The sequence below is a fragment of the Lynx canadensis genome, chromosome D4 (assembly GCF_007474595.2).
Source record: "Lynx canadensis isolate LIC74 chromosome D4, mLynCan4.pri.v2, whole genome shotgun sequence".
In the NCBI taxonomy this organism is placed as follows: Eukaryota; Metazoa; Chordata; class Mammalia; order Carnivora; family Felidae; genus Lynx; species Lynx canadensis.
In genome coordinates, this window is record NC_044315.2 from 48826931 (window position 1) to 48838800 (window position 11870).

An 11870-nucleotide genomic window follows, 5' to 3' on the forward strand; every position below is an offset into this window, starting at 1 on the left:
TGTTGTGAAAGCACTCTTATTGTTTAGTAAGCAGAATTAGGGTAGCTGAAGTTTATAGAGTCAATGGCTGACAAGCAATAAGGTCAATGCCTGTCCCATCCTGGAAAAATTGAGGTTAGAACAGGTGAAATTATCATTCTGTTTTGTTTTTATGGCTCTAATAGAATGCCAGAGAGTCCCTGACCCCTGCTGCCAGTCATGTCTTACTCTAATAGCAACGTGTAACCTTTGACACTCAATTAAAACAGGAAATAAGGCAAAGAGTGGGTCAATATGCATGTTTGGCCAATGCAAGCCTTTGAAATAAATTCCAAGGGGCTTTCAAAGGAGCCATAACCCTTATTCAAGTGGAACACTGGCATTAAAGTTATGGCCAGTAAAGTGAAAGAACATAGAAACAAACAAACAAAAAATCACCTGCATTGTTTATTTTCTTTCTGACCCTAAGACCTGTGTATTAAGGTATCCCACAACAGAACAACTTACATTACATTTTCTGATTACTGAGGGCGAGGGTGTCACTGCTAACTGGCTGGATAGGACAGGATAGATGCTTTGGGCATAGAAGGTTATTGACATGAATAGTCAGATGTTTTTTTATTTAATGTGAATTTATTTATAAATAGAAAAGAGCCATCGTATATGTACTTTTCTTATGGAATAATAGCAGCATTGTTTTTGAGAAGAGTTAAGTATATGACTGTCAGTGCTTGGTGGTATGTTTGGTGATCAACTGGAGAGGAATCCACAGTAGAGACAACAGGTGTACCATAATTCTGATATATCGATCTGACAGAGTGACAATTCATCGGTGGATAAATATTTCTCACGTATGTTCAAGGATACTATCTCAGGTTTTAATCAGGGAACAATGAGAAAAAAATGTGGAAGAAAGGACATACGCGGCAAAAAAAAAAAAAAATGGCGGAAGCAGCATGGTCTTGGGAGTGGTTAGGTCTCCATGCAAATCCCAATTTTCTTTCTTATTAAAAATGTGCCTATGAATAAATTAAATGATCTTTGATGTATCATTTTCTGTGAATTAGAGATAATATTATATACCTCCTTATACTGAATTTCTTATTATTGTTTTTGACTGAATGAGATGGGTTTTATTTAATTATTCAGTGACTAGCATAGAACAGACATAAATGTTTTTTAGCTTCTCATTAATTTATTATATGTTTCTCTATTGAACACACTGATTTGATCTAATGTGATATTAGCTGTTCGAGCTCCAGAAACAGAGCACCAGACTGTAGAATTTCATGTAGTGATACATTTTAGTTTCAAGTAAAATAGTTTAAACAGGATCTGACAACACACAGAGACGTACACAAACACACATACATGCACATTAGAAAAGATCTGGAAAGATATATATATATAAAATATCTATAGCAGAAATCTGTAGGTAGTAAACATATGGTATATTTTTATTTTTAAACTTCTATATTATACATTTACTGATTTTGTAATAACAATGTAAAAAGACATTAATATTTGAAAAGCATCTACTTAGTTTAAAAATAATAGATTATCGGGGTGCCTGTGTGGCTTAGTTGGTTAAGCGTCTGACTTTGGCTCAGGTCATGATCTCAGGGTTCATGAGTTTGAGCCTCACATCCCCTTGGGATCCTCTGTTTCCCTCTCTCTGTGCTCCTCCCCCACTCACGCTCACTCTCTTTCTCTCTCTCTCTCTCAAAAATAAACATTAATTTTTTATATATATATAATAGATTACTGACAATCCTTCTTAGATAGCCTATCACTTGAAAATACAAGGAATAGTCATGATCTCATGGCTGGCGAGTTTGAGCCCCGCGTTGGGCTCTGTGCTGACAGCTTGGAGCCTGGAGTCTGCTTTGGATTCCGTGTCTCCTTCTCTCTCTGCCCCTCCCCAACTTGTGCTCTGTCTCTATCTATCAAAAATAGATAAATGTAGGGGCGCCTGGGTGGCGCAGTCGGTTAAGCGTCCGACTTCAGCCAGGTCACGATCTCGCGGTCCGTGAGTTCGAGCCCCGCATCGGGCTCTGGGCTGATGGCTCAGAGCCTGGAGCCTGTTTCCGATTCTGTGTCTCCCTCTCTCTCTGCCCCTCCCCCGTTCATGCTCTGTCTCTCTCTGTCCCAAAAATAAAATAAACGTTGAAAAAAAAATTAAAAAAAAAAAATAGATAAATGTAAAAAAAAAATTAGAAAATACAAGGAATATTATTTTAGCACCATCTCTTGTTGCCAGCACTCACAGATCCATGAATTTCTGAATGCATATATTAATTAATGGCAAATGTGTGTTCTCTACATGCCAGCTGACACTGATCTCATCTTCTTATTTTAAAATAAAACTTCAGTGTGTCATTGTTTTAATACGATGAATGTCATATTGGACTCTGCCAGACTTTGTAGTAGATATTGCATTAGACTGATTTGTGGGAAAATGAGATTGGTCTGTAGTTTCTTTTTTTGTGCAAGATTATGAGGTTTATTATAAATGCTCTGCTTGCCTTGTATGAAGAATTGGGATGCTTTCCTTCATTACATATGCTCTGAAACATTTTAAGTAAAATTATGATTATTCACTTTTTTAGATTTGTACAATTCTCTTGTGGAATCAGCTGGACCTAATGTATTTTAGAAAGATAACTGTTAGTCGGTTTTCTTTTTCCATGGGATGAAAATGTTCATTTATTCTGGGTGAATATTTGCTATAGTTTAGGTAAACTATATTTTCTAGAAAAAAAAATTCGTCAAATCTATTGCACAGAGTTATGTAAAATGTTTAAAGCTTTCACTTCCTTTTGCTATGTACTTCCTGTCATTGATTATTTCGTGTATTACCCATTGTTTTCTTGATTAGGCTGTTCCTGGTTATTTTATTTATTCTTTTCAATGAACCTGCTCTTTATCAGTTCTACCATTTTCCACCGTAATAGGTTCTGCTTTTATTTTTAAATAATTTCTTAATTATTCTTGTGTTTAGGGTACAAAGTTGATCATGTACCTGTAATATCTACTTCATTGTGTTGTTTAGGTCTTCTCTAGTCTCGCCTTTTGATTATTTGATCTCTCCTTGGCAGAGAGAATGTATTAAAGTCTCCTGCTACGTGTGTGCTTCACCCAATTTGCCTCAGATCTCTGATAGCTTCTGCCTCATGACAACTTCTGCTTTGCTGTTTGGTGCATAAATATTCATAGCTGTCATGTCACCATTGTAAGTTGTAGCCTTCAGATTTATAAACTGACTTATTTTGCTTGCCTAATACTTCTGTGACTGAATTCTACCTAGTATGTTATCAATTTTGCATCCTCCTATCCCCCCCACCACAAATCTATTATAACCTTGACTTTCAAACTATCAGAATTACTTTATTTATATATGTCTGTTTTATACAACAGATACTGGATTTTGCTTTGTGAGCAACGTGAAGATTTTTTTTTCTTTTAATAAGGAATTTAACCTTATTAAAAATGTTTGTCAGTTCTGTCATTTTTTTTTTTTAGGTTAGGTTTACTGACCTAATGTCATGTTTTTTTTTAGGTTAGGTTAGGTTAGATGTTTTTCACTATGTAGCCAGTTTATGAATTCTTTTAATATTCTGGTATTTAGGATATTCTATTATTGTATCCTATTATTATTAGTACCAAAATATGACCTATTAGTACCAAAATATGTCCGGATACTGATGACTCTGGATCAATTCTCTTTGGTACGGAAGGTGTCTCATGTGTATTTTCAATGTGAATATAAAACTTTTAAGGACATCTCATGAATTATAATTCTAAATATATGCTCTGTCCCATTGTTTTACTTTTCCTCTTAGGACTCCAGTTATATGTGTATTGTATCATCATTGCCGGTCTTCAATATGTATCATTTTGTCCTATGGTCCCTCTACATCTTTTTTTTTTTTAATTTCAGTTTTCTTTTCTTGCCTTTTGCATTTGATCTGCTCTATACCTTATTCTGCTGTTAGGCAATATTTTTCTTAGCTTTTTGTAACTTACTCATTATTTCAGAAATAATTTTATGTCTTACTTCTACTTCTGTTCCTAATTCTCATTCAGTTGAATGGGTATAATAGAATTCTTTTGTTTGTTTTGTTTCTCAACTCTTTTGATATTTCAATGACTAGAAATTTCTTGTAGATAGTATTAATGCTTCATTATACGTTTACTTTCCATGCATCTGTATTTCTCTCTGCCTTGAGTGTTCTTAGATCAATCCAAAACCTCTCCCTCAAAGAAATATGGAGCACCTTATTGCAATGTTTGTTTCTCCAAAAATAAAATAAAATTGTATCTTAAAAGTTATGATTCTAAAGGAAGCTTAAGAAAAATCTCTTATTATTCATTGGTAATATGATTGTCTCTGAATCTAATACACAAAAATTTATTCAAAAATAATACATATTTTTAATTTGCCTGGAAGATAAGTTGAAGGAAACTAAAAGAGGTAGAAAGAAGAAAAAAGACACAGAAACTGAATTCAGGATATTCAATAGCTTTTATTTGAAGATATTGAAAAAAAATCATCTTAAGTAAAAATGCAATATTTTTATATTTTAGAAGAATAGCAATAATACAATAGAAGGAGAAATGATAGATTGATAGAATGATTGATAGAATGATGGATAGATAGATAGATTGGTTGATCAATCTCAAGTTCCCTTAAGATAAAGGGAAACGCAATTTTCAGGCTATAAGGATGTCCTAAGGACTAATCTATACGAATGACCTATAAAACCCATGAGACACAGTCTTAAGAACTTCAGCATTTCAAGGGGGTAAAAAGTGTCAATAAATATTTTGGGTAGAGTCAAGGTGAAGGTTGTTGGAGGGCTTACTTAGAATATGAATCAGATTGATATTAGACAATATCCTTGCAAATAATGGAACAAAATAATTAAATCTTGCCATTTGCAACAATGTGGATGGAAGTGAAGGGTATTATGCCAAGCAATATAAGTCTGTCAGAGAAAGACAGACATCACATGACTTCACTCATGTGGAATTTGAGAAACTTAACAGATGATCATAGGGGAAGGGAAGGAAAAATAAGATAAAAACAGAGAGGGAGGCATACTATAATAGACTCCTAAATACAGAGAACAAACTGAGGGTTGCTGGAGGGGAGGTGGATGGGAGGATGGGCTAAATGGGTGATGGGAATAAAGGAGGACACTGGTTGGAATGAGGACTGGGTATTATATGTAGGGGATGAATTACTAGATTCTACTCCTGAAGCCAAGACTACACTGTATATTAACTAACTTGAGAATAAAAAGAAAAAAAAAAGAAAAGTAAAAAGAAAAGAATGGAACAATAGCTTCACAGTCTGAGGGAAAATTTTTTGAACTAGGATTTTTAAACTGGAATTTTTAAACTAGAATTCTATAGCAAGCAAAACTAACAATCAAGAATGGGAGCAAATGTATGGGTTTTTAAATGTAAGAGACTCATATCAACCTTCCATGCCCAACTTCTGAAAGAAGGAAATATATACATTTAGGTACTTACCATAAAGGAACAAAAACACTAGAAGAGGAAATTAGAGGTCCAAAGAAGTAGTATATTTAACCAAGGAGAAAAATGCAAGCAAATGCTTACTTGTCAACTTTCCAACATCCTTAGAATACAATTGAACTATATTACAAAGGCAAGTCAGTGTCTCCATAAAGACTCTCTTGAAAGTGTCACAGATTTCATTTCAAGTTGTCTAATAAAGAATCTTTGTGATATTAACAATAGGACCACAGCTACTTTATTCAACAAAAAAGCGAGAAGAAAATTAGAAACTTCCGTGGATAAAATTATACAAATGAGTCATGATTCAACTATGAATCAAACTAATATAAGCCATGAACGTGTGTGTATGTATATATATATATATATATATATATATGGTATAAATGATAATTTACTAAATGCTTAACACATTCTTTTTGAACATATATATATATATATATATATATATGGTATACATGATACTTTACTAAATGCTTAACACATTCTTTTTTTTTTTTTTTAATTCCAGGATAATAGACATACAGTGTTATATTAGTTTCAGGTGTACAATCTAATGATTCAACAATTCTATACATTACCCAGTGCTCATCATGGTAAGTGTACTATTAACCCCTTCACCTACTTCACCTAAACCTCACCCACCTCCCCTCTGGCAAATACCAGTTTGTTCTCTATTGTTAAGAGATTGTTTTTTGGTTTGTCTCTTTTTTCTTTGTACATCTGCTTTGTATCTTTAATTACATTTATGACTAAAATCATATGGTATTTTTCTTTGACTAACTTATTTCACTTAGCATCATACCCTGTACTTCCATCCACGTTGCTACAAATGGCAATATTTCATTCTTTGTTATATTGGTGGACACAGGTTGCTTCCATATTTTGGCTATCATAAATAATGCTGCAAGAAATATAGGGGTGTGTATATCTTTTCAAATTAGTGTTTTCATATTCTTTGGGGAAATATCTAGTAGTGGAATTATGGGATCATGTGGTAATTCTATTTTCTTATTTTGAGGAACCTGCATACCATCCTCCATAGTGTCTGTGTGAGTTTACATTCCCACCAACAGTGCACAAAGTTTCCATTTTCTCTACATCCTCGCCACCATTTGTTTCTTGTGTTTTTGATTTTAGCCATTCTGACAGGTGTGAGGTAATATCTCATTGTGGTTTTTATCTGCATTTCCCTGATGATAAGTGATGTTGAATATCTTTTCATGTGTCTGTTGGTCATCTGCATGTCTTTGGAGAAATGTCAATTTATGTCTTCTGTCCATTTTGTTTATTGGATTATTTATTATTTTGGTGATGAGTTATCATTTGAAAATATCTTCACATGTGAAGCCATTCAGCAGGATGCCTTTTCGTTTTGTTGTTTCCTTTGCTGCACAGAAACTTTTTGACATAGTCCCAATAGTTTAATTTTGCTTTCATTTCCCCTGCCTCAGGAGACATATCTAGAAAAATGTTGCTATGGCTGATGTCAGAAAAATTATTGCCTGTTCTCTCTTCTAGGATTTTTATCGTTTCACGTCTTACATTTAGGTCTTTAATCCATTTTGAGTTTATGTTTGTGTATGGTGTAAGAAAGTGGACTAGTTTCATTATTTTGCATGTAGCTGTCCATGCATGCAAATGTCCTACCATTTGTTGAAGAGACTTTTTCCCATTGTATTCTTGCCTACTTTGTTGAGGATTAATTGACCATACAATCATGGGTTTATTTCTGGGCTCCCTGTTCCATTCCATTGATTTATGTGTCAGTGTTTGGGTCTACTACCATACTGTTTTCATTACTAAAGTTTGCAGTACAACTTGAATTCTGGGACTGTGATACCTCTGATTTTGTCCTTTTACAAGATTGTTTTGACTATTTGGGGCTGTTTGTGGTTCCATAAAAAAATTAGGATAATTTTTCTAGATCTTTGAAAAATGCGGGTATTTTCATAGGGATTGCACTAAATATGTAGATTGCTTTGGGTAATACAGACATTTTAATAATAGTTGTTCTTCCAATCCATGAGTATGGAATATATTTCCATTTGTTTTTGTTATCTTCAATTTATTTTATCAGTGTTTTATAGTTTTCAGAATACAGGTCTTTTACCTCATTGATTTATTCCTAGGTATGTTATTGATTACCGTGCAAGTGTAAATGGGATTGATTTCTTAATTTTCTTTCTACCACTTCATTACTAGTGTATAGAAATGCAACAGATTTCTGTACATTGATTTTGTATCCTCTGACTTTCGTTTATCGGTTCCAATATTTTTTTGGTAGACTCTTTAGGGTTTTCTAAATATAACGTCATGTCATCTACAAATAGTGAAAGTTTACTTATTTCTTACCAATTTGGATACCTTTTATTTATTCTTCTTGTCTGACTGCTGTGACTAGGACTTCTAGTACTATGTTGAATAAAAGTGGTGAGTGTGGACATTCTTGTTCCCGATCTTACCCAAAAAGTTCTCAGTTTTCCCCTACTGAGTATGATGTTTGCTGTGGGTTTTTCATATGTGGCCTTTATTATGTTAAAGTGTGTTCCCTCTAAACCTACTTTGTTGAGGGTTTGTATCATGAATGGATGTTGTACATTGACACATGCTTTTTCTGCATGTATTGAAGTGATCATATGGTTTTTACCCTTTTCTTATTGATGTGGTGTATCATGGTGATTGATGTGCAAATAATGAACCACCCTGGGAATAAATCTCACTTTATTGTGGTGTATGATTTTTTTAATATATTGTTGAATTTGGTTTACCAATATTTTGTGGAGGATTTTTTTCATTTATATACAACAGAGATAATGGCGTGTAGTTTTCTTTCCTTGTCTATCTCTCTTTTATAGTGTCTCTATCTGGTTTTGGTATCAGGGTCATGCTGGCCTCATAGAATGAATTTGGAAGCTTTTCTTTTCTATTTATTGGAATATTTTGAGAAGAAAAGGTATTCACTCTTCTTTAAATGTTTGGTAGAATTCATCTGGTCCTGGACTTTTGTTTTTTGGGAGTTTTTTTGGCTACTGATTCAACTTCATTGCTTATAATTGGTCTGTTTTAATTTTCTATTTCTTCTTGAATCAGTTTTGGGAGATTATATGTTTCTAGGAATTTAGCCATTTCTTCCAGTTTGTTCAATTTGTTGGCATATAATCTTTCATAATTTCCATAATCCTTTGTATTTATGGTGTCCATTGTTATTTCTCCTCTTCCATTTCTAATTTTGAGTTCTCTCTTTATCTTGATGAGTTTTGCCACAGGTTTATCAATTTTGTTGATCTTTTCAAAGAATCTGCTACTGTTTTCACTGATCTATTCAATTATTTTCTTAGTTTCCATTTTATTTATTTATACTCTAATCTATTATTTCCCTCCTGCTAGTTGGGGGTTTTGTTTGTTGTTTTTGTAGCTCCTTTAGGTGTAATGTTAGGTTGTTTATTTGAGATTTTTTTTTTTTTTTGCTTCATAAGGTAGGTCTGTATTGCTATAAACTTCTCTCTTAGAACCACCTTTGCTGCATCCCAAGGATTTTGGACCATTATGTTTCCATTTTTTATTTGTCTCCATTTCTTCATTTTCTCTTTGATTTCTTGGCTGACCCATTGTTTATCATGTTATTGAACCTTCATGTATTCCTTGTGGTTGATCTCTAGTTTCCTAGTGTGGCATCTGGAAAAGATGCATGATAAAACTTCAGTCTTTTTTAATTTGTTGAGACTTGGTTTATGGCCTAATATGTGATCTATTCTGGAGACTGTTCCATGTGCACTTGAAAACAATATATATTGTTTTAGGATTGGATGTTCTGAATATATCTGTTAGATCCATCCAGTCCAAAGTATCATTCAAAACCACTGTTTCCTTCTTGATTTTGTTTGAATTATCCATCCATTGATCTAAGTGGGGTGTTAAAGTCTCCTACTATTATTGTATTACTACCATTTATTTCCTTTATATTTGTTAATAGATGCTTTATGTATTTGGGAGCTTTCATGTTGGGTGCATAAATACTTAGAATTGTTGTATCTTCTTGTTGAATTGTTCCTTGCATGATTATATAGTGTCCTTTATCTCTTGTTATGGTCTTGGTTTTAAAGTCTATTTTGTCCAGTGTTAAGTATTGCTACGCTGGCTTTCTTTTCACCTCCGTTTTCAGGCAGAATATCGATGGGTCTTGCTTTTTTATCCATTCCCTCACCCTATGTCTTAGGACTGGAACATTAAGTCCCTTTACATTCAAAGTAGTTATTGATAGGGATGTACTTATTTTATGGTTACTTGTTTTACAGTTGTATTGTAGTTCTTCTGCATTTCTTTCTTCTCTCTTCTCTCATGGTTTGATGGCTTTATTTAGTGATATATTTGGATTCCTTTCTCTTAACTTTTGCATATCTATTGCTGGCTTTTGATTTGTGACTACCATTAGGTTTATATAAAACATCTTAAGCTTAGAGCATTCTATGTTAAGTTGATGGTTGCCTAAGTTTGAACCCATTCTAAAAGCACTAAATTTTTAGTGCTATGCCCCTCCCACTACATTTTAGATATATGGTGTCATACTTTACATCCTTTTATTTTGCGAATCGATTCATTGATTTTTATAGTTAGACTTAATTTTACTGCTTTTGTGCTTCCTACCTTTCTTACTCCTGCTTTATGTTCTTTCTTTTCTACCCAAAGAGTCCCCTTTAACATTTCTTGTAGGGCTGGTTTAGTGGTCACAAATTCCTTTTCTATTTGTCTGGAAAGTTTTTTGAGTATTTTTGGCTGGAAATGTTTATCTTTCAGTGCTTTGAATATATAGTGCCACTGCTTTCTGACCTGCAAAGTTTCTGCTGAAAAATCAGCTGAAATCCTTATGGTGTGTCCCTTGTATGTAACCAGTTTCTCTTGCTGCTTTTAAAATTCTATCTTTATAATGACTTTTTGCCGTTTTATTTATTTATTTATTTAATTTATTTATTTTTAAATGTTTATTTATTTTGAGAAAGAACGAGTACAAGTGGGAAGAGGGGCAGAAAGAGAGAGGACAGAGAGATTCTTAAGCAGGCTCCATGCTGATGTGGGGCTTGACCTCACAAACCAGATGATCATGACCTGAGTTGAAATCAAGAGCTGATTTCAACTATGCTTAATGGGCTGATCCACCCAGGTGCCACTACTTTTTGCCATTTTAATTATTATGTTTCTTGTTGTAGACCTTCTTGAGTTGATTTGTTGGGGGCTCTGATTTCCTGGGATCTGGATTTTCCTGGAAAGTTTCCTTTCTCAGATGTAGGAAGTTTTCAGCTATTATTTTTTCAAATAAAATTTCTGCCCCCTTTTCTCTTTCCTTTCCTTCTGAGACTCATATAATGCCAGTGTTTCTACACTTGGTGGTGTCGCTGAGTTCCCTTAATCTATTCTACTTGAACTATTTTTTCTTTCTCCTGTTCAATTTGATTGCTTTCCACTACTCTGTCCTATAGTTGTTGACCCATTAGTCTCTCTAATTTACTATTTATTCCATCTAGTGTGTTTTTTATTTTTGTTGTTTTGTTTTTTTCATCTAGTGTATTTTTAATTTCAGTTACTGTGTTCTTCATCTCTGATTCTACATATATATGCATAAATTTTGCTCAAGTCCAATGAATATCTTTGTGGCCATTACTTTAAATACTCTATCAGGTATATTGCTTATCTCTGCTCAGTTTAGCTCTCTTTCTGTAAATTTTATTTTGTTCTTTCACTAGGAACATATTCCTGTGTCTCCTCATATTTTCGAACTCTTTGTGTCTATCTCTCTGTGTTAGGAAATTGAGCTGTGTCTCCTACTCTTGAAAGTAGTGGTGTTATAAAGAGAGGTTCTGCAGTGCAATGCCCAATATAAAGAGAGGTTCCTGCAGTGCAATGCCCAATGTTCACCAGAACCTGCCTTTTCAGGGATATCTCCTGTAGTACCCTTCTCTTGTGGCTGAGGTGTATTTGCCTCCAGTCAAGTCATCTGCAATGGCTGTCTTTGCCTGTTCTGGGCAGGGGATGGGCCAATCTAGGACCACCCTGGGCTTGAGTTGGTTTACACCAAACTGCAGGGTGCTCTCCCTGTGTTGTCCGCTGTGAGGCTTTCATTGACAGGCAGGGCCTGCAGTCAGACCAGGTGTCTACCCCCAGCTTACTGCTGGGGCTGCAGTGGGGCTGGTGTGTATGGTTATCTTCCACTATTTTTAGGGCATGAGTCACTTTGGAGTTGTGCTGGCTACTGTCAGGATTATTGGCAAATTGCCACACTTGTAGTATTAGTTTGGACAGACACCTGCAGGGGACAGGTGGGTAGGAGAATGTGGGGCAGGGCTTGCCAT